The 20,230-nt window shown below is 43.9% G+C and overlaps 1 pseudogene; it reads left to right on the top strand.

Annotated features, from left to right (window-relative positions):
• The first annotated feature begins 15,859 nt into the window (after nt 1-15,859).
• On the top strand, nt 15,860-15,960 carry LOC138441894 (U6 spliceosomal RNA; annotated as a pseudogene).
• Nucleotides 15,961-20,230: the final 4,270 nt, after the last annotated feature.

Raw genomic sequence — 20,230 nt, 5'->3', positions numbered from 1 at the left:
ATAGGGTTTCAACATATGAATTTGATGGGGAGTGATGCACATATTCAATGCTTAACATTCTTACATATTTCAGTTAGTTGTACCATAATGGTCCTGTAGCTCAAGCCCAGGACTTGACACTTGGTTCCTCTCTTCTTCTCACCTCCTCCAACCTCCAAATATATCCTGAATCTATCCTCATCCTTCTGTTTCTGTTCCTACCACTGTAGGCCAAACGGCCATCATCTCTTACCCAGGTTTCTCATTTAGCCTCCCCAGTAAACTGCTAAAGAAATGAAAAATATTAACTGACAGAACCAGGAAACAAAAATACAGTGACTAGCTTGAAAAATTAGGCTAAAACTAACAAGATTGAATTTAAATACAAATAAATATAAGCCTCTGCATTTACTTTCCAAAATTCCATAGCAGAAGTTATGAGATGTATAAAGGACTTGGGTGATTTATTTGACTGCAAGCTCAATTAAGAAAACAACGTGACGTACCCAACTGAAAAAAAAAATCCTTATTACTTTAGCTGGATGAAGAAAAAATGCACAGTCCAGTACAAAGGGCATAATATAATCCTTTGTGGTCACACACAATGCTTCATTTTGGGGATCAGATTTATATAGATAGAAAGATGATAGATGGATAGATGAGTGAATAGATAGATGGATAGATAGATAGATGAACAGATGGACAGACAGATGGATGGAAAGATGGAAAGACAGACAGACAGATCTCTGTAGTTGATGGAGAAGGATTCTGAGTGGAGCTAAATTGGTTTACATCACCAACAGCTAAAAGAACAGAATAGGCTTATCTGGAGAAAAGACTGAGAGTTTAAAAGGCACACCCACACTTGGAACACTCAAAGGCTTTGCCCCTGCCAAGAGGATAAGTCTCCAACAACATAGCTCAAGAGGCAGAGGCAGACTCTGGTTCAAAATAAACCCTCCCATCCTTCAGAGCACACCTGAAAGACCCCCTCCTCAGAGAAGCCTGCCCTGACTAGCCTGTCTAAGCAGCCCCAGTGACTTCCACCACGGTACCCTGTTTCATTCCCTTCCTTGAACTTACTGCCGGCTAGAGTCATCCTGGTTTTACTAATGATTAGGTGTATGCCATGGAGTCACAAAGCGTCGGACACGACTGAAATGAACTGATCTGAGCTAGACTGAGGTGTATGCTACGTCCCATATTCTGATGCACCATTTTCAGAGCAGGAATTTTGTTTATTCTGTTCACCATAACATTCTGGACCCAGAAAAGTGTTTGGTACATAATAGGAGCTCGGAAAACATTCACAGACTAAAGGGATGAATGGATAAATGAATGAATGCCTTCCTCCCCACAGTAGCTTCCCAGCATTTGAAAGGGTCATGAATAGCTGTTCTCAGGGAGACCTGGTTAAAGCATCCAGAGTGCCTGCCGGAAAAAGAGGATGCAGAGAGCTGAATTCATTATCTCCTGAGTCCTGGGGCATTTCCTTCACTCGATATTTTTCATTCTGTGACTTGATCTGCAGCTCCATCACTACAGATTCCTTGGTTATTCCCTAGTCTCAGATTTGTCCCTGGATCAGAACTGATTTGGGGTTCTCCATGAGAGGAGCTCCTACTGTGCCTCTGAATTTAGCTGGGGTTCCCTGAAGTCCAGAACATTGTGACTTTTGACCTTCTTCATGCTAGGTCACGCGGAGGTGTTAAGAGATCCAGACTCCAGCAGAGACCAAAACAAAGACTCCGGAATGCTGCTCCCACAGCCTGGCATGTTCCTTCTGAAAAGTGAACTGAATCCAATGGGCAGATTTTGTCACCAGTCTTTAGAAGGCTGCTTCAGTGTACAGCCATTAAAATTATAAGAGTGATCTCTGCCTACAGATCCCTGAGTCAGGAAGAGCCCCTGGAGAAGGAAATGGCAACCCACTCCAGTATTCTTGCCTAGACAATTCCATGGACAGAGGAGCCTGGTGGGCTGCAGTCCTTGGGGTCACACAGAGTTGCACACAACTGGGCAATGTCAATTTATTTTCTGCCTACAGACATGAAAACCTACCAAAGGTATAATTTTAAACTAAAAAGCAGGTTGTTAATCAACTAGACTCCAATATAAAATAAAAACTTCTTATAAATTAAAAAAATAAGTTAGAAAACAATATATTGAATATCATCTCATTTTTGTTGTAAAATAAAAAAATATATAAAAAGCCTGGCAGGAAATATACCAAAATATCAACTGTGTGATCACTAGGTAGGGGGAACACAATATCTTTACTGTCTCTTTTATAATTAAAAAATTGTAATTATGCAACAGTAATTATTAATTCTTATAACTTAAAAAATTACAGTTTAGGCTAAAAAGGTAGGTTTTTGCCAAAGAAAGTTGTTTGATCTTAGGCTTGAAACAAATAGGGAAGCCAGGGGCAGTAGTGCAGAGCCTGCAGTAAACGCTTTTCCTGTTTTTTCTCCCTGAAGTCTCATAACCATCCCGTGCAGTCCTAGCCCCATTTTACAGCTTGGGAAACTGAGACTCAGGAAAGGTTAGTAATTGGATGAAGTCGTATTATTTGGTAGAGATGATTTAACCCAGCTCTGCTTAATTCTGCACTGGTGCTTCTACAGTTAAAACACCCTCTCTCTCTCTAAACTGGTGAGGCTGAGGCTGGAGCAGAAGCAATAATCCTTGGCTTTTGGTGGACTTAACACACAGTGAGTTTTTGCAAAGTTTTAGGTTTCTCTGTCCAGGATCAACTCTGTTACTAATGGAATGGTGCATGGCATCGCTGACACCACCTGGGAGGTTATTAGAAATGACACATATCAGGACTAGCTGAGATCTACTGAATCAGAATCTGCATTTTAACAAGATGCCCGGGTGATTCACCTACGTTACAATGGGAGAAATGTGTCTCTAAAAAATGCCTCTCCAGTCCCACTCTCTGACCTGGTTGCTAGGGAAACCACCATCCCCTGCCTCTGCTTCCAATGTCCAATCTCTTTCACCAAAGCAAAGCCCTCTATCAGACACTCACAGAAGCCTTGGGGCCCAAGAGGAGAAAAACTATTTCCAAAGGCACTTTATGAATCAAAACAATGCCTGGCACTTCATGGTTTTTATGTGCAAGCCTCCAAGAGAGCTGGACCTGGTCCCTGTATGACAGCCGGAGCTGTGGGGTGTGGGTACCTGTTTAACAAGCTTGGGGTGGAGACCTGATTTGTAGCACTTGCCAATTTCCCATTTTCAGTACTCCCACCAGAGCCAATTCCAAGGCACTGAGGCAATGTCACTGAACGTGGAGCTGGGAAGGGATGCATGCAATTGGCTCATGCAAGCAGGCACCAGCTCCAGCACACCACTCAGCCTGAACCGAATTTTTCTGAGTCAAGATCCTTCATATAAGAAGGGAAGCCACGGGATTATTTCAGCTAATGAGGACATGATGTTTTATTGTTGGCTTCTACCACCATTTAAATTTATCCATCTCTAATTAGTTTTGGAAAACAGAAAATGATTCACCAAATATACTCTGCAAACAGCCTGTCAGACCATAAAATTGTCTGTGCTGGCTGCTCTCTCAGCAAACAGAGGGAGTCTTGAGTTTGCAACAGAGAAAGATTGGGAAGCCCGGGCTCAGTCTCATGAATAAAACATTTTCAGTAGCTTCTAGGTGAGAAGAGAGAGGGGTTCTGGCAAAGCCTACACCATATATTTTCCCTAACTCTTCAGTATCCACTCCTGCCATTCATTTCTCAATAAAGACAAGGTATAGCAGCTGCGTAGTTTTGAGTTAGGAAGATAGAAAGTTAGACATCTAAGGAGAAGCTGAGAAGAAGAAATCTAAGGAGAAGATCTGGGTTGACAGAGGAGAGGTAAGAATAGCATGGATGATGGAAAACTGAGAACAAACATAGAAGGAAATAAGAGCTATTTGAAAAACACTGAGTAGGTCTGTTTGACTAGAGGAGAAAGTTGTTAACTATTGTCATCATTATTAGCCCCTACTTACTGAGCCCTCAACCATATGCTGGGCTCTATGCTAGCATTTTAAGTCAATTATTTCACTGACTCATCACAGAAATCCTGTATCACCACCACCACCATCATTATCATTACCGTCATCCTCACCTCCATTTTACAGAGCAGGAAATTGCAGTTTAAAGAGTTTAAGATAATGCTCAAAGTCATACAGCTAGTCGGAGAAGGCAATGGCACCCCACTCCAGTACTCTTGCCTGGAAAATCCCATGGATGGTGGAGCCTGGTAGGCTGCAGTCCATGGGGTCACTAAGAGTCGGACACGACTGAGCGACTTCACTTTCACTTTTCACTTTCATGCTTTGGAGAAGGAAATGGCAACCCACTCCAGTGTTCTTGCCTGGAGAATCCCAGGGACCGGGGAGCCTGGTGGGCTGCCGTCTCTGGGGTCGCACAGAGTCAGACACGACTGAAGCGACTTGGCAGCAGCAGCAGCAGCACACAGCTAGTAAGAAAGGGGAGGGGGCAGAACTCCAACCCAGGTCTATCAGATGCTGAAGCCCATGCTATAAGCAGTGCCATTTATCATCTCTGAATATGTGTGAGTGGTGGGGGTCAGGGGTAGAAAGGGAGATGTCTCTTTCAGGAAAAGGATCCATGAAACCTCTCTGAGCAGGCAGAGAGGGAGAAGAAATGGAAAGGAAAGGGACCCCTGACACCCCTCCTAGGTCCTGAGGGCCAAGAGTAAAGAGCCTAAGAGCTAGCAGCCTTGCCTACCCTGTCTACTCAGCTCAGCCTCCTCCTGAATGCCATGCATTTTCAGAGAAACCCTGACAACTCAATGCATAAGAGGGGAGTGACTAGAGGTGGGAAGGTTCAAAAGCTACCCTTGTCAGAAAGGAATCAGGCCAGGGAGGATGAGGCTTAATCCAAGAAACACATTTTTTCAGAGATTGCTGGCCAATCACAAAACCTAGTACCTCTTCCAGGACACACAGCTAGATCACATTTTCCAGCCATCTTTGCTGCTCAGTGTTCCCATGGACTGAGTTCTAGCCAATGGAATCTGGGTGTAAATGATGTAACACGCCTCCAGGCTTGGTCCCTAATAATCTCCCACGTGCCATTCTTCATGCTTTTTCTCCTTCCATGGTGAATATAGAAGCCAAATGTTGAAGACAGCAGAGCCGCAAAGTGAAAGGAGTCTGGTCTCTTAATTATTACTTGCAGATGAGCCTCCCGCCAATCAAAAACACTGAATTAAATCCTGTGTGAACAATAAATAAATTTGTATTTATTAACATTTTTTAAAAGACACCCTGCCAAAGCAACTGGAGAATACTCAGAGGTGGAAAGTGATCATGATATTTAACTTTCAAACATCTAGTGAGCCACCATAAGTTAAAAGATTTCTTTGCTGTTACTCCAAGTAAAGGAACTAAGATCAGGAGTAGTATCTGAAAGAAGATTGATCATAACCCAGTATAAGGAAAACAATTCCTAAGAATCAGAGATGTCCACAGATCTGGCTCCGGCCCACTCTCCAGGGTCATGCCTCATCACTCTCCCCTTGGTTACCCACCCTTCCTTCTGATACATGAACACCCTGAGCTCTTTCTTGCATCTGGGCCAGTATGTATGCACATTCTTCAGCTTCAAACACTCTTCCTGACTCCCCACAGGCCTTATTCATAGATTCATTTAACAACTATGTATTGTTGCATGCCCACTTCACATCAGGTACTGTTCTGGGTGCTTAGAATACAGAAGCACTCCAAGCAAAATAAGTATTCCAAGCAAAACAGACAAAAATCACTGCACCTGTGGAACTTAAATTCTAACCATAGATCAACATTATAAACAATGAACATAATAAATGAATAAGTGATCTAGCATGTTCGGGGATGGGTTCTCTGGAATAAAACTAGAGAAGTTCACAGCAAGGAAAGGAGAATTTGGGGTTCTGGGCAAGAGGGGAAGATGGTAAGATAAGCTACCATTTTAAGTACAATGGACAAGGTAATGCAGGCCTCATGATGATGGACATGGTAGATAAGGGGATAGCAGGCCTCATTGAGAAGTTGGATACTTGAGGCAAAACTTGAGGGAGGTGAGGAAATTTAGAGAATATTGGCAGGGGAGGGAGAGTGTTTTAGGAGAAGGAACAGCTAGAGCAGAGACCCTGAGTGGGAACATCCCTGTGTGTTCAAAGAATAGCAACAAGGCCAGTGTGCCTGGAGTCGAGTGAGCAAGAGGTGATATGGTGAGAGTGGGGATGAAAGAGGCAATAGGGACACCTCAGGCTTCAGGTTCCATATCACTTCCTCCAGGAGCCCTCTGCGAACCCCCAAATCTTAACTGTATTTGCACCCCTCAATTCCATGCTTTTCTCTCACAGTACATTTGTCTTTTATGACATTGTATTCATTTGCTAGGCTGCCACAACAAAGACCAGGAGGCCTAAAGGACAGAAATTTATCATCTCACAGTTGTGCAAAAGGAGGGACGAGGTCAGGGCACAACCTCTGAAAGAATGGCATAGCCTGAGGACACAACATAAACTGCTGAAAACCAAATGGGTCCAAGATGGCAGACAGGTCGATTTCCACTAGATTTTAGGCCTCAGTATAGGCTCACTGTAATGCATCAGCAAGCTAAATGACACGCCTACAGGTGCCATGACAGTTTCAAGGCCAACCATAAAGGTCAAAATGTTGGCAGTGGCCCAATTCCTGGAAATCCCAATCACTTCCCCAAAACAGCTGGAAAAATCCTCCCACTCATTAGCCTATGAAATTACCCCTATAAGAACCAACAACCCTGTACACCCTGGTGTCATTCACACTTCCTCATCTCACAAAGTGTGAAATGGCCCGCACTTTGTCTGTAGAGCATGTTTCTCTCTAAATAAATTCACTTCTAACCTATTATTTTGTCTCCCACTGAATTCTTTCTACAATGAGACAGAAAGAACCTGAGATTCATTAAGTTCTGAGACCTCATGTGATCTCAGTTAAAACGGTATGGGTTCAAGTCCCAGTCTGGGTTTTGGGTAGGTACAAGTACCAATCTGAGCTACATAATTTCAGCACCAAGGTGGAAGCAGGGTTCATTCCCTCTGAAACAGAGAGGGGAGCATCTCCTCCAGGCCCCTCTCGTTGGCTTGTAGATGATCATCTTCTCCTTATCTCTTCACACACTCTTCCCTCTACTCATATCTCAATGTCCAGATTTGCCTTTTTATAAGGACACCGCTCATGTCAAATTAGGGCCCACCCTAATGATCTCATTTTAACTTGATTATCTCTGTGAAGAGCCTGCCTTCCAATAAGGTCACATTCTAAGGTACTAGGGATTAGAATTTCAACATAAGCATTTTGGAGAAGACAATTCAACCCAGAACAGACCATGTAAGTTGTAATTATGTCAGGCGAGTGTAATCTCCTTGGTTCTGTCTCATCACAACAAAGATTTGAAGCAGTGGACATTAAAGCCCTCAGCACATCACAGTTCTTGGACAGACTGTTATAGCTCTTGGGTCTCGAACAGACCATGTTATAGCTCTTAGACAGATCAGTGTTACAACTCCGTGTTACAGCTCAGTTTTAGTGAGAAAATAGCAGGAAAATACATCCTCAAGGCATGAGGGCTGCTGCTGCTGCTAAGTCGCTTCAGTTGTGTCCGACTCTGTGCGACCCCATAGACGGCCGCGCACCAGGCTCCCCCGTCCCTGGGATTCTCCAGGCAAGAACACCAGAGTGGGTTGCCATTTCCTTCTCCAATGCAGGAAAGTAAAAAGTGAAAGTGAAGTCTCTCAGTCGTGTCCAACTCTGTGCGACCCCATAGACGGCAGCCCACCAGGCTCCCCCGTCCATGGGATTTTCCAGGCAAGAGTGCTGGAGTGGGGTGCCATCGCCTTCTCCAGGCGTGAGGGCATGCTGACCTAAAGACGTGAAGAGCAGAGGGAGCCCTGGCCCTTTGCCTCCTCCTCTTATGTTCTCTCCTCCCCCGGGCCTGCCCTCTGTAAATTGGGCTAGACAGGAGTGCTGTTTGTTCTGCCTGAGGTCCTCACTCCGGTCCTCAGGCCCTCCTTTGACCTTCCTGTGTTCTGTTTTCATGGGCTTTTCCCTTCCTTGTCTTTTAGCCACTGCCATTTTGGACTCTTGTTTCCTATTCTAACTACCTAACATACCCATGCATTTAATCCTTTTGGGTCTATAACCCCTACTTTGCTGTAGGTGCTGCCAGGGCAGGATCTAGTCAATTTTGGTCATCTCACAGCACCCAGCACTTAGCTGACTGCCTGTCAGGTATTCAGTTGCTACTTGGTGCTTAATTAGTATTTGTGGATCAAGTGAATGGCTGTTGGAATGAGTTGCCTCCAAAGGCAGTGGTTGTCTGACCCTGGAGCTGTTGGGACCAAGATTTGGTGGTCATGTGGTGGTGATTCAGCCATCACAGGGCGAGGGGAGACAGAGCAAACTTGAAAATCCTTTTCCACCCTAAAAGTCTATAATTCCCCAGCATTCCTGAAACAAAGCCCTAAGTTCGTTTTGTTCTGCTGCAAACAGACTGAACAACCTCCTCTTGTCCTTCAGTTCTGCAGAGTTCTTTCTTTCCATTTAAAATCCTCCTCCCTCAGGGCTGCCTCTCAGGGCTTGCTGTGTTCTGTTGACAAATTAGAAACCCTATTGAGTTTCCAGCTTGATACTGCCCTGTTGGCCGTTTGAAAGAACTACCAGGTAATAATTCCTGTAGTTTTAATGAAGCTAGGTTTACTCAACCCTCTTCTCTCCCCCACCCCCTTGCAATCTCCTTAACACAGCCAGTTGACTATGAAAGGACACTGCATAGTAAGTATAAATCTCTGGACAGAGACCAATAAAGCATCCAAAGTTTCATTTGGAGAAATGTGCAGCAAAACGGCAAAGAGAGCTAAGGTGTGTTGTAGACTTTGTCTCCACTAGCTGCTCAGATGCTGATTTATGGTGGAATTTCAGGGATGTGATTTAACCTCTCTGGTTGCCTCATCTATAAATTGAAGATAACACTAATGGGGTTTGCATCATAACACAGGGATAGCAACATACTATGAGAGCTTACAAGCAATATTCTAATGTGAAATGTTTTATTAGAACCTAATGATCCAGATGTCTTATCATCATCTGAAAGCCCTGTAAATCCTGGTTCCTGACTCTCCCTTCTCCAGCTAGTTATGTATTAGTTCCTTAAACACACAACTCCTTTCCTGACCTGGGACCTCTCTCCTCCAGGAATATTTTCCTTGCCAGCATGTACCATTTGTGGATGCTTCTTTCCCCTTAGTTTTCAGGTGAGACCTTGCTTTCGAAGAGAAACTTTTCTTTTTTTCTCAATCCTGCCTACAGTGGATGTCCCTTCCCTACTCACTCACTATTAAGCTCAGTCTCATTGCTATCTGATTTCTCTATAGCATTGGCATTGGCCACCTGACATGAAGAGCTAAGCTGACTCATTGGTAAAGACCCTGATGCTGGGAAAGACAAGGCAAAAGGAGAAGGGGGAAGCATAAGATGAGATGGTTAGATATGAATTGGAGCAAACTCTGGGAGATAGTGGGGGACAGAGGAGCTTGGTGTGCTACAGTCCAAGGAACACGACTTAGCAATTGAACAACATTTCATTCACCGTAGTCACTTGCTTGTCTGTTTCACCAGATCAAAGGACCATGCCTCCCTCATTCACAAACCCCGCTACTCAAGTGGTTCAATAAATATTTGTTGAGTACATGAACAGATTCATTTCTAACAGTGGACAACTGAAAACAACACAGGAAGGGTGAGGCTAAGGAACTCCAGGTATGTGCATGAGTTAGAAAGAACCTAGTCTTCCTCCTGAGTCTCTCCTTTACTCTCACAACACTTGTGACACCAGATGTGTGGAGTTTTCCCCACCAAGCCATTGTCGGTGACACCAGCTGGATGACCCTACAATTGAACACGATTCAGACACTATCTTCCTGAAGATGGCATCAGATCCCACAGGTTAAGGGCTCAGTGCCATGAGACTACCCCCACTTCAGATGCCAATAGCAAGAAACAGGTCCCCAGGCTACCCACAACTTCTATCCAACCTGGCTACAAATCAGAGATTCTCATGACCTCTTCCCCTTTGGATTCAATTATTTGCTAAAGCAGATCTCAGAACTGAGGGAAACACTCACTGACATTTACCAGCTTATTAAGTAAAAAGGATATGATAAATGATACAGATGAACAGCCAGATGAAGAGATACACAGGGAGAGGTCTGCAGGAATTTCTAGCATACGAGCTTCAGTTCCCATGGAGGTGGCATGCACCACCCTCAAAGTATGCAGATGCATTCACCCACCTGGAAATTCTCTGGATCCCATACTATTGGAAGTTTGTGAAGGCTGCCTCACGTAGGCATGATCAATTATTAGAGAGGCGGTGTGTGTGGCTGAAAATTCTAAGCTTCTAATCATAGGCTTGGTCTTTCTGGTGACCAGCCCCCATCCATGAGCTATCTAGGAGTCCACTCAGAGTTGACTCATTAGAGCAAAAGACACTTCTAACACCCTGGAAATCCCAAGAGATTTAGGAATCCTGAGTCAGATAAGTTAAAGTGTTAGTTGCTCAGTTGTGTCCGACTCTTTGTGACCATATGGACTGTAGTCAGCCAGGCTTCTCTGTCCATGGGATTCTTCAGGCAAGAATACTGGAGTGGGTTGCCATACCCTGCTCCAGGGGATCGTCCTGACCCTGGCTTCAAACCTGATCAACTATCAGAACAAAAGATACTCCTAGTGCTCTTAGCACTTAGGAAGTTAGAAGGGTTTCAGAAGTTTTGCATCAGGAACGAGGGACAAAGACCAATGTATATATTTTCTATTGTCTTACAATATACTTAACAAAACTCTCTAGAGCCATTCAAAATCACCACTGAGAAGATTATGTAGTGCTGTTTGTTTAGCGATTACAGTTTGTTTTAGATCACAAACCTAGGCACACTGTTGGATGGTCCGCAGATGGGAGGCAAATATTTGCTCACAGGTGTATGTGGAATGAACTTCTTTTTCATACATTTCTAGAGTCAGCCGGGCCGTGGTGAACTTTCTGAGCCCCTATAAACTCACCTGTGTAGTTAAGCATCAGGAGTGGGGCTGCACCCCACATACCTGCGAGAAGGTGATACCCCAGAGAGCAGGGGAAAGTCAGGGTGTGGCTACTGATTAAGAGAGGGAATATCAGTTCCCTGGCCAAGAATGACACCAACAGTTATCACATCAATAAAGAGCTCTCCTATCCACAACTTACCTTTCTCTGTTTTTAAGGCCACTGTACCTCCAAAGCCTCATTCAACTCTCGAAACTCCTCTTGTGAGGTCCTTGGCTATCATACACATATTACAGAATACACTCAGGCATTTGGAGAGCTTAGTCTCCTCATTCTTACCTTAAAAGTAGGGATATCTATGGCATAGAATAATGCCTCTGGGAAAGAAAATCTCACCATGAATTTACTTACCCAGGCCATGTGAGATGGAATCTCGTCACCATACTGGAATGGTTACAGTGATACGAAGGCTAAACCACCAAGGCACACGAAGTGCCTGATCATAAAGACCAACAGGATGGTTCAAGTGTTCCCAAGCTTTCCTCCCTTGCAACAGAGATGATGGATGAAACTTACGTGTATAATACACCTTAATGTCAATCCTCTGGGTCACACACAGTTCCCAGGCACTAACTGATAAGACTTTCTCACCTGGCCAGGGCAGCACCTTACAATACAACAAAGCCAGAAGGTGAGCAAGTAAATAACTGAAACACTTAAATATTTTCATAGTTATTAGCATGGGAAGCAGTTTTGCACAGTAGCTAAGACATAGCCTATAGTGAAAACACATGGCTTCAAAGATTGGTTCTAACCCTTTCTAACTATGTGACCTTTAAACAAGCTGATCTACCTCTCTGAGCTTCCATTTTTATAAACTGGGGATAGCAACACCCATCTTATAGAGTCCCAGGAAGGACAAATAAGAGAACACATACAAAGTTCTTGGCAACAGACTTGGCACATAGCATATACTCAGTGTTAGCTAAGAATGGTAGCAGCAGTGCCTCTAAAAACAACTTGAGAAATCCTCCAAAAATGACCACTCCACACGAAACAAGCTGGTTCTGAGTGACCTTGTTCTAAGAGCTTTACCACCAAAGAGTTGAGAATTGGACAGTTGGTATAATGAAGTTCAGGAAGAAGCTGGATCATTCCATCAGGAATCTTGCCAATTTCTACTGCGTTCCCTCATTGAGAACTAGAACCCCATGGAGGGAGAAGAAGGAGAAACAGTCAGAGAACCCCTAAAGAGATGAAATGATAAATCAGGGGAGAGAACTTGGCATGCCCAACAAAGCAAAACATACCTACAAATCTCTCTGGAAGGTCCCTGAAAGGAGGAAGGTTTTGGCCTTAAAGTACAGGTAAGATTTGGGTGGGAGGGGAGGAGAGAAGCAGGACAGAGCCAGGTACACAAGAAAAGGATGGATGCATGGCCAAAGCAGAGAGTTTGTGCCAGAGACCTGTGAGCAAGGCCCCCTGCCCTCTTCTCCTTGCCTCTTCCATCCTCCTTTGCCCATCCCAAAATAACTCAGCCCTTCGGCTAAGCTATCAGGATGTTCTAAGTTGGTTCTGCTTGCAGTGTTTCTCCAGCTAGCTAATTAAACATAACACATTTAATTGAATCATAGTGAAACCCATAGCTGATGTCTCTACACCCGGAGGGGAAAGGCGGAGTGTGACGGAAACCAACTGTGTTTTACTGGTGCTAGCTAGAATGCTGCCGGTGTTTTCAAAGCTCAGCATAAAAGGCATGATATTTGAGGCAATATCATGTACAGATTAGAGTAATCTCCCCAACAAGAGAAGAGAAGATATCCCTTTTATACAACAACAGTTCAGTAAATTTTGTTTAGCTTGCGTAGGATACAGTTAATTACAGTAATTTATCAAATTGGCATAAGGTGGTATTCACACACACAAAGAGTACTTTCCCACAGTGGAAAATCCTTAGTTTTATAGAAGCTGAAGCTAGTACTAATTGAATTTTCACTTGGGTAGATAAAATCTTTAACAACTCTGGAATAACTAAATGCTCTTTGCTCAGTGATGTGGATCGGGATGATTTACAACACCTTTCACACAATCATGCTAATTTTGCTTTCATATGATTAATTAAAACAATATGTTCATTCTTCCTAAAGTGGAATTAGGGCACCCAAGGAGCTGGCTTCTATAGCCAACTTCCCTACCCAGGAATAGAAGCAGTTGTTCACACATTGTCTTCAAGGAAGTGTCAAGTCCATGGGGCCCTAATACAGACTTTGTCAAGTCCAATTTTGCTCTTTGGAGGACAACAGAAAGGAGTCTGATGGGCAGAAAGAGGCTTCTAGAACTTCAGAGCTGAAAAGGACTTTCAAGGCAATTTCGTGAAAAGCCGTCACTTCACAGATGAGAAAAGCTGGGAGAGACTAACAAGTTGTCCCCAAATCACAAGGCCCCATTTCTGGTAGAACTGATATCAGTATCCAGCTACCCTGAGGTTTAACCCATTCTCCTGGGAAAAAAAGCACTAGAATGGGAGTCAGCAAACCCAGGTTTAAGACCTGATTATGGACTTCTGTGGTGGTCTTCACTGCAGGCAGAACCAACTTAGAACATCCTGATAGCTTAGCCAAAGGGCTGAGTTATTTGGGGACGGGCAAAGGAGGATGCAAGAGGCCAGGAGAAGAGGGCAGTAGTTAAGAATCTGCCTGCCAGTGCAGGGGACACGAGTTCAATAACCAGTCCAGAAAGACCTCATATGCCTTGGAGCAATTAAGCCCATGCTCTGCAACTTGGACTGCAAGGATATCCAACCAGTCCATTCTAAAGGAGATCCGTCCAGGGTATTCTTTGGAAGGAATGATGCTAAAGCTGAAACTCCAGTACTTTGGTCACCTCATGAGAAGAGCTGACTCATTGGAAAAGACTGATGCTGGGAGGGATTGGGGGCAGGAGGAGAAGGGGACGACCGAGGATGAGATGGCTGGATGGCATCATGGACTCGATGGACGTGAGTCTAAGTGAACTCCGGGAGTTGGTGATGGACAGGGAGGCCTGGTGTGCTGCGATTCATGGGGTCGCAAAGAGTCGGACACGACTGAGCGACTGAACCGACTGCAACAAGAGAAGCCACTGCAGTGAGAAGCCTGTGCCGCCACAACTAGAGAAAGCTGAGTGCAGTAACGAAGACCCAGGGCAGCCAAATAAATAAATACATAAAAATGAAAAGACAAGACCTGATTCTGCTGCTGACTCTCTGTGAGACCTTGCAAGCAGGGGTCTCTCACCTTCCTCCTCAAGGAACTGGGAAAATGATAACACTTGCACCATCAATTTCCCAACATAAGAAGCTATGAGACAGATGAAGTTTATTACAGGGGCTCTTTCATTTCTAACCCCAACTTTCTCCTGAATTTCCCGACCCCTGTTGCTTTATTATCCTCTGATCCTTAGACTCTTCAAAAGGGCCTCTCTCTTGTTTTCCTAGCGGAGAAGCTGAAGGCTGGGGGACCAGGCAGCTACTTAGTGGCAAAATGCTTAGTGGAACCCACCACACCACCTCCCTATGCAGCCTCCTTCCTATGCCCATTCCCTTAGAATCCTGCCCTCTGCCATGGATGACAGTGAACAGCAACTCTGTTGGGTGACAATCCTAAATGCTGAGGGAGCCCTACTCATCCTGAAGCTTTGGTTCACCTCGCAAGAGACTCTTTTTAATCAGGACGCCAGTGTTAGACTCCAGTTCTTAAGCAGTGAAAGACAGAAAAGACCTCCAGCACCTTCACTTTACATATGGGAAAACTGAGGCCCAAAGGAAAAGAAAGTGCCATTTACTAAGCACCTCTGATATACCGGACATCACTTCAGGGGCTTTCTCAGGTGATCACATTTCATTCAAGGACAGAAAGAACGTATGACTTATCCAAGGGCATCTGGCTGCTAAGCAGTTTAGCAAGACTCACTCAGGACTGCTCTGTTTCCATGCAAACAGTCTCCAAAACTTTCTCCCTACCTTTTATGGAGCATTTTATGTGTTGAGTATGAACTGTTTTATATGTGCTAACCTATTTTATATTTCAAATGAACCTCTACAGGGGGCACTACTGTCCCTCCTGCTTTAGAGATGAGGAAAGGGAAGCAGAGAGGTGAAGTCACCTGGCTACACTCACACAGCCAGCGAAGCCAAAGACTGAGATGTGAATTCAGGCAGTGTGTCTCCAGAGTCCAAAATCTGAACCTCTGCACTCAACAACCACCTCTAATGCACTGCCTCTCCTTAGATTTCTGTTAGAGCTGCAAGGCCTCTGGTGTTTGGACCACTGCTCTCTATGAGAGCGTAAAATAAAATCAATTAGGAGGTGCCAAGTACAGGCGTCACACGCCTTCAAACTGATAGCACAAAGACTTCAAATGGTCCTTCAAGAGTTCTTGCTTCCCCCAAGGGGTCACTGGTTCTGGCTCCACAGATGCCATTAGCATAATGACAACCCTGCCAGCAGCCTCAGCCCCCAGGCTGCCTGGGTCTGAGTGAGTGGCTGCCTCCCAAGGCCTCCCTTCGGCTTCACGCTCCACTGGAGAGTGCAGACAGCCGTGTTCATCTACCCCGGCAGCCTGGAAACCCACTCAGAAGCTGTATGCCCCCACCCTGAGGCCAGTCCACGGGAAGACCCGTGGGTTTCTCCAAGTTGGCCTGACATTCAAAAGGATGGAAAGCAAAAAAAATAAAAAACATGGATGACATGGGATAGTACAGCAGGAAAAATGGGGGTTTTATCCAATTGAAAACAATTCATTTAGTGCTCACTTCGGCAGCATATATACTATCATTGGAAGGATACAGAGAAGATGAGCGTGGGCCCCTGCCCACATACAAATTTATAAAGCGGTCCATATTTTTAAGAACCTACTATATAGCACAGGAAACTCTACTCAATATTCTGTGATAAACTATATGAGAAAAGAATCTAAAAAAGAATGAATATATGTATATGTATTATATAATAAAATCACTCTGCTGTACACCTAAAGCCAACACAACATTGTAAATCAAGTATACTCCAATTAAAAAAAATTTTAATTCATTCTTTCAAGGTTCTTATTTTCACAATTTTTCACCTTCCCAGACTCAATCAATACCTCTAAGCAAAGGTTCTACAATTACTGTTGTTGCTACTCAGCCCCTAAGTCTTATCCGACCCTTTGTGACCCCATGGACTGCAGCACACCAGGCTTCTCTATCCTCCACTATCTTCTGGAATTTGCTCAAATTCATGTACATTGAGTCAGTGATGCTATCTCATCTTGTCCCTCTGCCTCCCCTTTCTCCTTTTGCCTTCAACTTTTCCTAGCAACAGGGCCTTTTCCAATAGTTGGCTCAGTTCTTTGCATCAGGTGGCCAACGTCAATGCTATAGAGAAACAGATAAGATTGAGAGTGAGCTTAGTACTGAGTGAGTAGAGGAGGGACATCTATGTAGGCAGGATGTATTGGCTGGAGCATCTGGAGGCACATAGGTGGTGCCAGCCCCAGACTATCCAAGATCCCAGAGCTCAAACAGCATTAGAGTCCGTCCATGTTCAACACTGGATTTCATCTTGGCTTCAGTCTATGGTCTATCCTCCTAATCTCCTTGGGGACATTGTTTCTGGGATCAGTTCCTACAGCCTATGACACATGAGACAAGATGGTCAACTCCTCTACCTCCATATTCAATTCAAAAAATTCCAAGGAAGTTACATGCCTTTTCTGGTGGCCAAGGAAGTAGGATCTATTGTTGGCTATCCCGTCAGAACCACATAGGATTTTACACAAAACAAAAGGATGCATTGTGGTAGAACATTCCATATTTATATGGGAACCAGTGTGTTATGACAAAGTCCCTTTAAAGAGTGTACATTACCTGTCTACCTAGGTAGAGCAATAATATTCAATATATACACATGCTATTCAAGAAGCAATAGAAATTAACCATAAGTTGTATATGCTAAGCAGAAATTAAATTTATATTTTCTTCTATCCTCCACAGTGCCCAGCACAGATTAGCCACTCTAAGAAGGATCTGTGAAGTGACTAATAGCTTAGCTCTGGAATCAAATTATGTCACTGTGTTAGTTAGGATTATGCTTCAGTTTTCCTGATAGTTCAGTTGGTAAAGAATCCACCTGCAATGCAGGAGACCCCAGTTCGATTCCTGGGTCAGGAAGATCCTCTGGAGAAGGGATAGGTTACCCACTCCAGTATTCTTGGGCTTCCCTTGTGGCTATGCTGGTAAAGAATCCACCTGCAATGCAGGAGACCTGGGTTCGATCCCCGAGTTGGGAAGATTTCCTGGAGAAGGGAAAGACTACCCACTCCAGTATTCTGGTCTGGAGAAGTCCATGGACTATACAGTCCATGGGGTCCAAAAGAGTTGGACACAACTGAGCGACTTTCACTTTCACTTTTCAGTTTTAAAAAATAACCACCAAATCTTAGTGACTTAGTGCAGGTCTAAGTCTCGCTCACACAAAGTCCATCACAGTACAGGTGACTGTTCAAGGCAACTGTCCTCAGAGGAAACTCGAAGACTTCACCATCTTGCAGTGTACCATCTGTAACACAGGGCCCCTCGGTCAACATGCAGAAGAGATTTCATGAGGGAGAGCTAATGTGGGGGGTGTCTCATACCGACAATTAAGTCCTTCACTCCACAAGGGACCCATTCTGCTCACAGCACGTTGTCTAGATCAAGTTACCAGCCCCACCTACTGCAAAAAAAATTGGAGAATATCATCTTTCATATTCCTGGAAGGAGAGGAAAACCAGGTGTGAGCTCTATTAATGGTTGTCTTCATCAAAATCAATTAAGATAAGATTACATTCTATAAAAATTATATCCCAATTTTTAAATTTAAGAAGTTCCAAAGAGAAGAAAGTAGCCTAAAGCTTATTAATATGGCTTTTCTACTACTCCATCACTGAGCTCCATTCCCCACATTTCTGACTAAACCCATATTACAGCCCAGCAGAGACTAATTCCATTTGAAAGTTCAAAGTTTATTTATTTTGCACGCTCCACTATTAGACAGAAATGACCTTCAAAATCCAATTGAGCATACAATCTTACTAGAGGCAGTTGACAGTTCTTTGCAAAAGCCTTTAAAAAAAATATACCTACTCTTTGACCCTGTAATTCCACTTCTGTGATTTAACCTGAGGAAATAAGCATGGATATGCACACAGATTTAGCTACAAGGATGTCCCTTGCAGCCTATTTTAAATAGGCAAAAGGAAGAATTAACCTAAATGCCAGCACGAGTGTTGTTTAAATAAATTAAAGTATGTCCTCATGCCAGACTACTATGTATCAATTAATAATCATTCTGTGAATGTGTGCTCATTAATGTGGAAAGAGGTTTGTGGTACATTAAATGGGGTGGGGGAGCAGGTTATCAAATGGTATGTACACTGTATATGTCTGGGAAATATTCTAGAAGAAAATATATCAAGGAATTAATAATGCTTGCTTCTGTGTGGGTGAGATTATAGGTGTTTTTATTTTCTCTTTTTGGCTAGACTATTATTTTATGCTATTATGAGTACTGCCATTGAAGTAAGAAAAACAAGGTAGTTAAATTATAAATAAATAATATCCTTGAGCTTATCACACAGTCACTGCTCATAATGGGGCTTTTATCTTAGAAATTGACTGCAGGCGATTAGGTTCTTTTTAGTCTTTACTGTTCACAGTCAGTATCAATGACAATAAGAGCAGGGCAATTGCTGGGAGATAGCACTTCCCCGTTTATAAGACCTTTCAAATTCAGAAGGCTCCGACAACCGTATAGGAAGGTAGGAAAGGCCCTGCTATCCCACTTTACAGCTAAGGCTCATGACTTACCACTTATCTGCCTAAGCATGGAGGCCACACAAGAATCCAGGCCACTTCCAGGCCATGGCACTGTCCCAATCCAGGGAACATCACTGTGTTCCAGAAGTGCTGCTCACATAGAATATAAATGAAAAGTGCCCCTGGAGGTGTGGAGTGTCCAGTCCTGCTCAGACCCCTACCAGAGAGCTATACGTGCTCCTATCCTAGTGAGGCACAGTGGGTTATAGGTAAAAAAGCAACTTAGTGTTCAACAGGTATTTATTGAGCACCCCTATAAGTCAGTGCTGTGGGGACACTTGAAACTAAGTTTGGCCTTTATCCTTTAGGCAATGAGAAGACATGTGAGGGTCCTAAATAGTAGAATCATATAGGCAGAGCTGTGTTTTAGAAAGAACATTCTGATAGAAATGAGTCAGCGAAAGTCAGCAAGACCATAGAGACAGTTAGGAGGCTGCTGCGATCATCTGGACAGGAGGAAAAAAATGCCTAAACTAAGGCAGAGGTATCTGAGTGACAGATAGCATCAACATCATCACTATTTTGATAAGATTAGTAGGCGCTACTGTTTACTGAGCACCTATCATGTGTCATATGCTATGCTAGTGATTTACATAGCGAACCCATTCAACCTTCAAACTAACAGTAAGCATTATTATTATCCTTCTCGGAGGTAAGGGTTCAGAAGAGTTAGGTCACCTGCCCAAGGTCACACAGCTGGTATGTGGCAATGATCCCAACTTGGGCCCATGTAACCTCAAAGCTCATCCTCTGAGCCATCATGCTAAAATGAGTGAAAGCGGGTGGATGGCACAATGGATGATACTCACCCCAAAGGGGCATCATGAGTTCATTTCCAGAAACGTGGAATGCCACAGAATGTACAGATGGATGAATCCAGGCGACGTGCAGAAAGGCTAGGACTGAGGCTGAAGCTTTGGAGGCCATTGGCGTGTAGGTGAAACCAGGTACCCTAGGAAAATAAACAGCTCATGGGGAGAGTCCACAGAGCCTGTTGCCCCAAATGGAAGCCTGGGGAACCTCAAACTTTAAAGGCCAGGAAAGCTTCTTTGAAAAAGCAAAACGCAATCAAGGCAGAAGCAAAATCAGAAAAGAACAGCACCAAGGAAACAATGAGTGAAATGGTTCCAAAAATCATACTAAGCCCACGCTAGACTTAGTGGTACCAAATGTTACATTCCCAACAACAGGGACTGGTAGTTTTGAGCACTGATTCAATGGTCCTAATCTGAGTGCTTTATGTATATTAGCTCATTTATTCTTAACCACCTTTCCATAG

The sequence above is a fragment of the Ovis canadensis genome, chromosome 5 (genome assembly GCF_042477335.2).
Source record: "Ovis canadensis isolate MfBH-ARS-UI-01 breed Bighorn chromosome 5, ARS-UI_OviCan_v2, whole genome shotgun sequence".
NCBI classification, from domain to species: Eukaryota; Metazoa; Chordata; class Mammalia; order Artiodactyla; family Bovidae; genus Ovis; species Ovis canadensis.
Note: the sequence above shows the minus strand (reverse complement) of the source record. Positions and strands in the feature narration are given on the sequence as shown.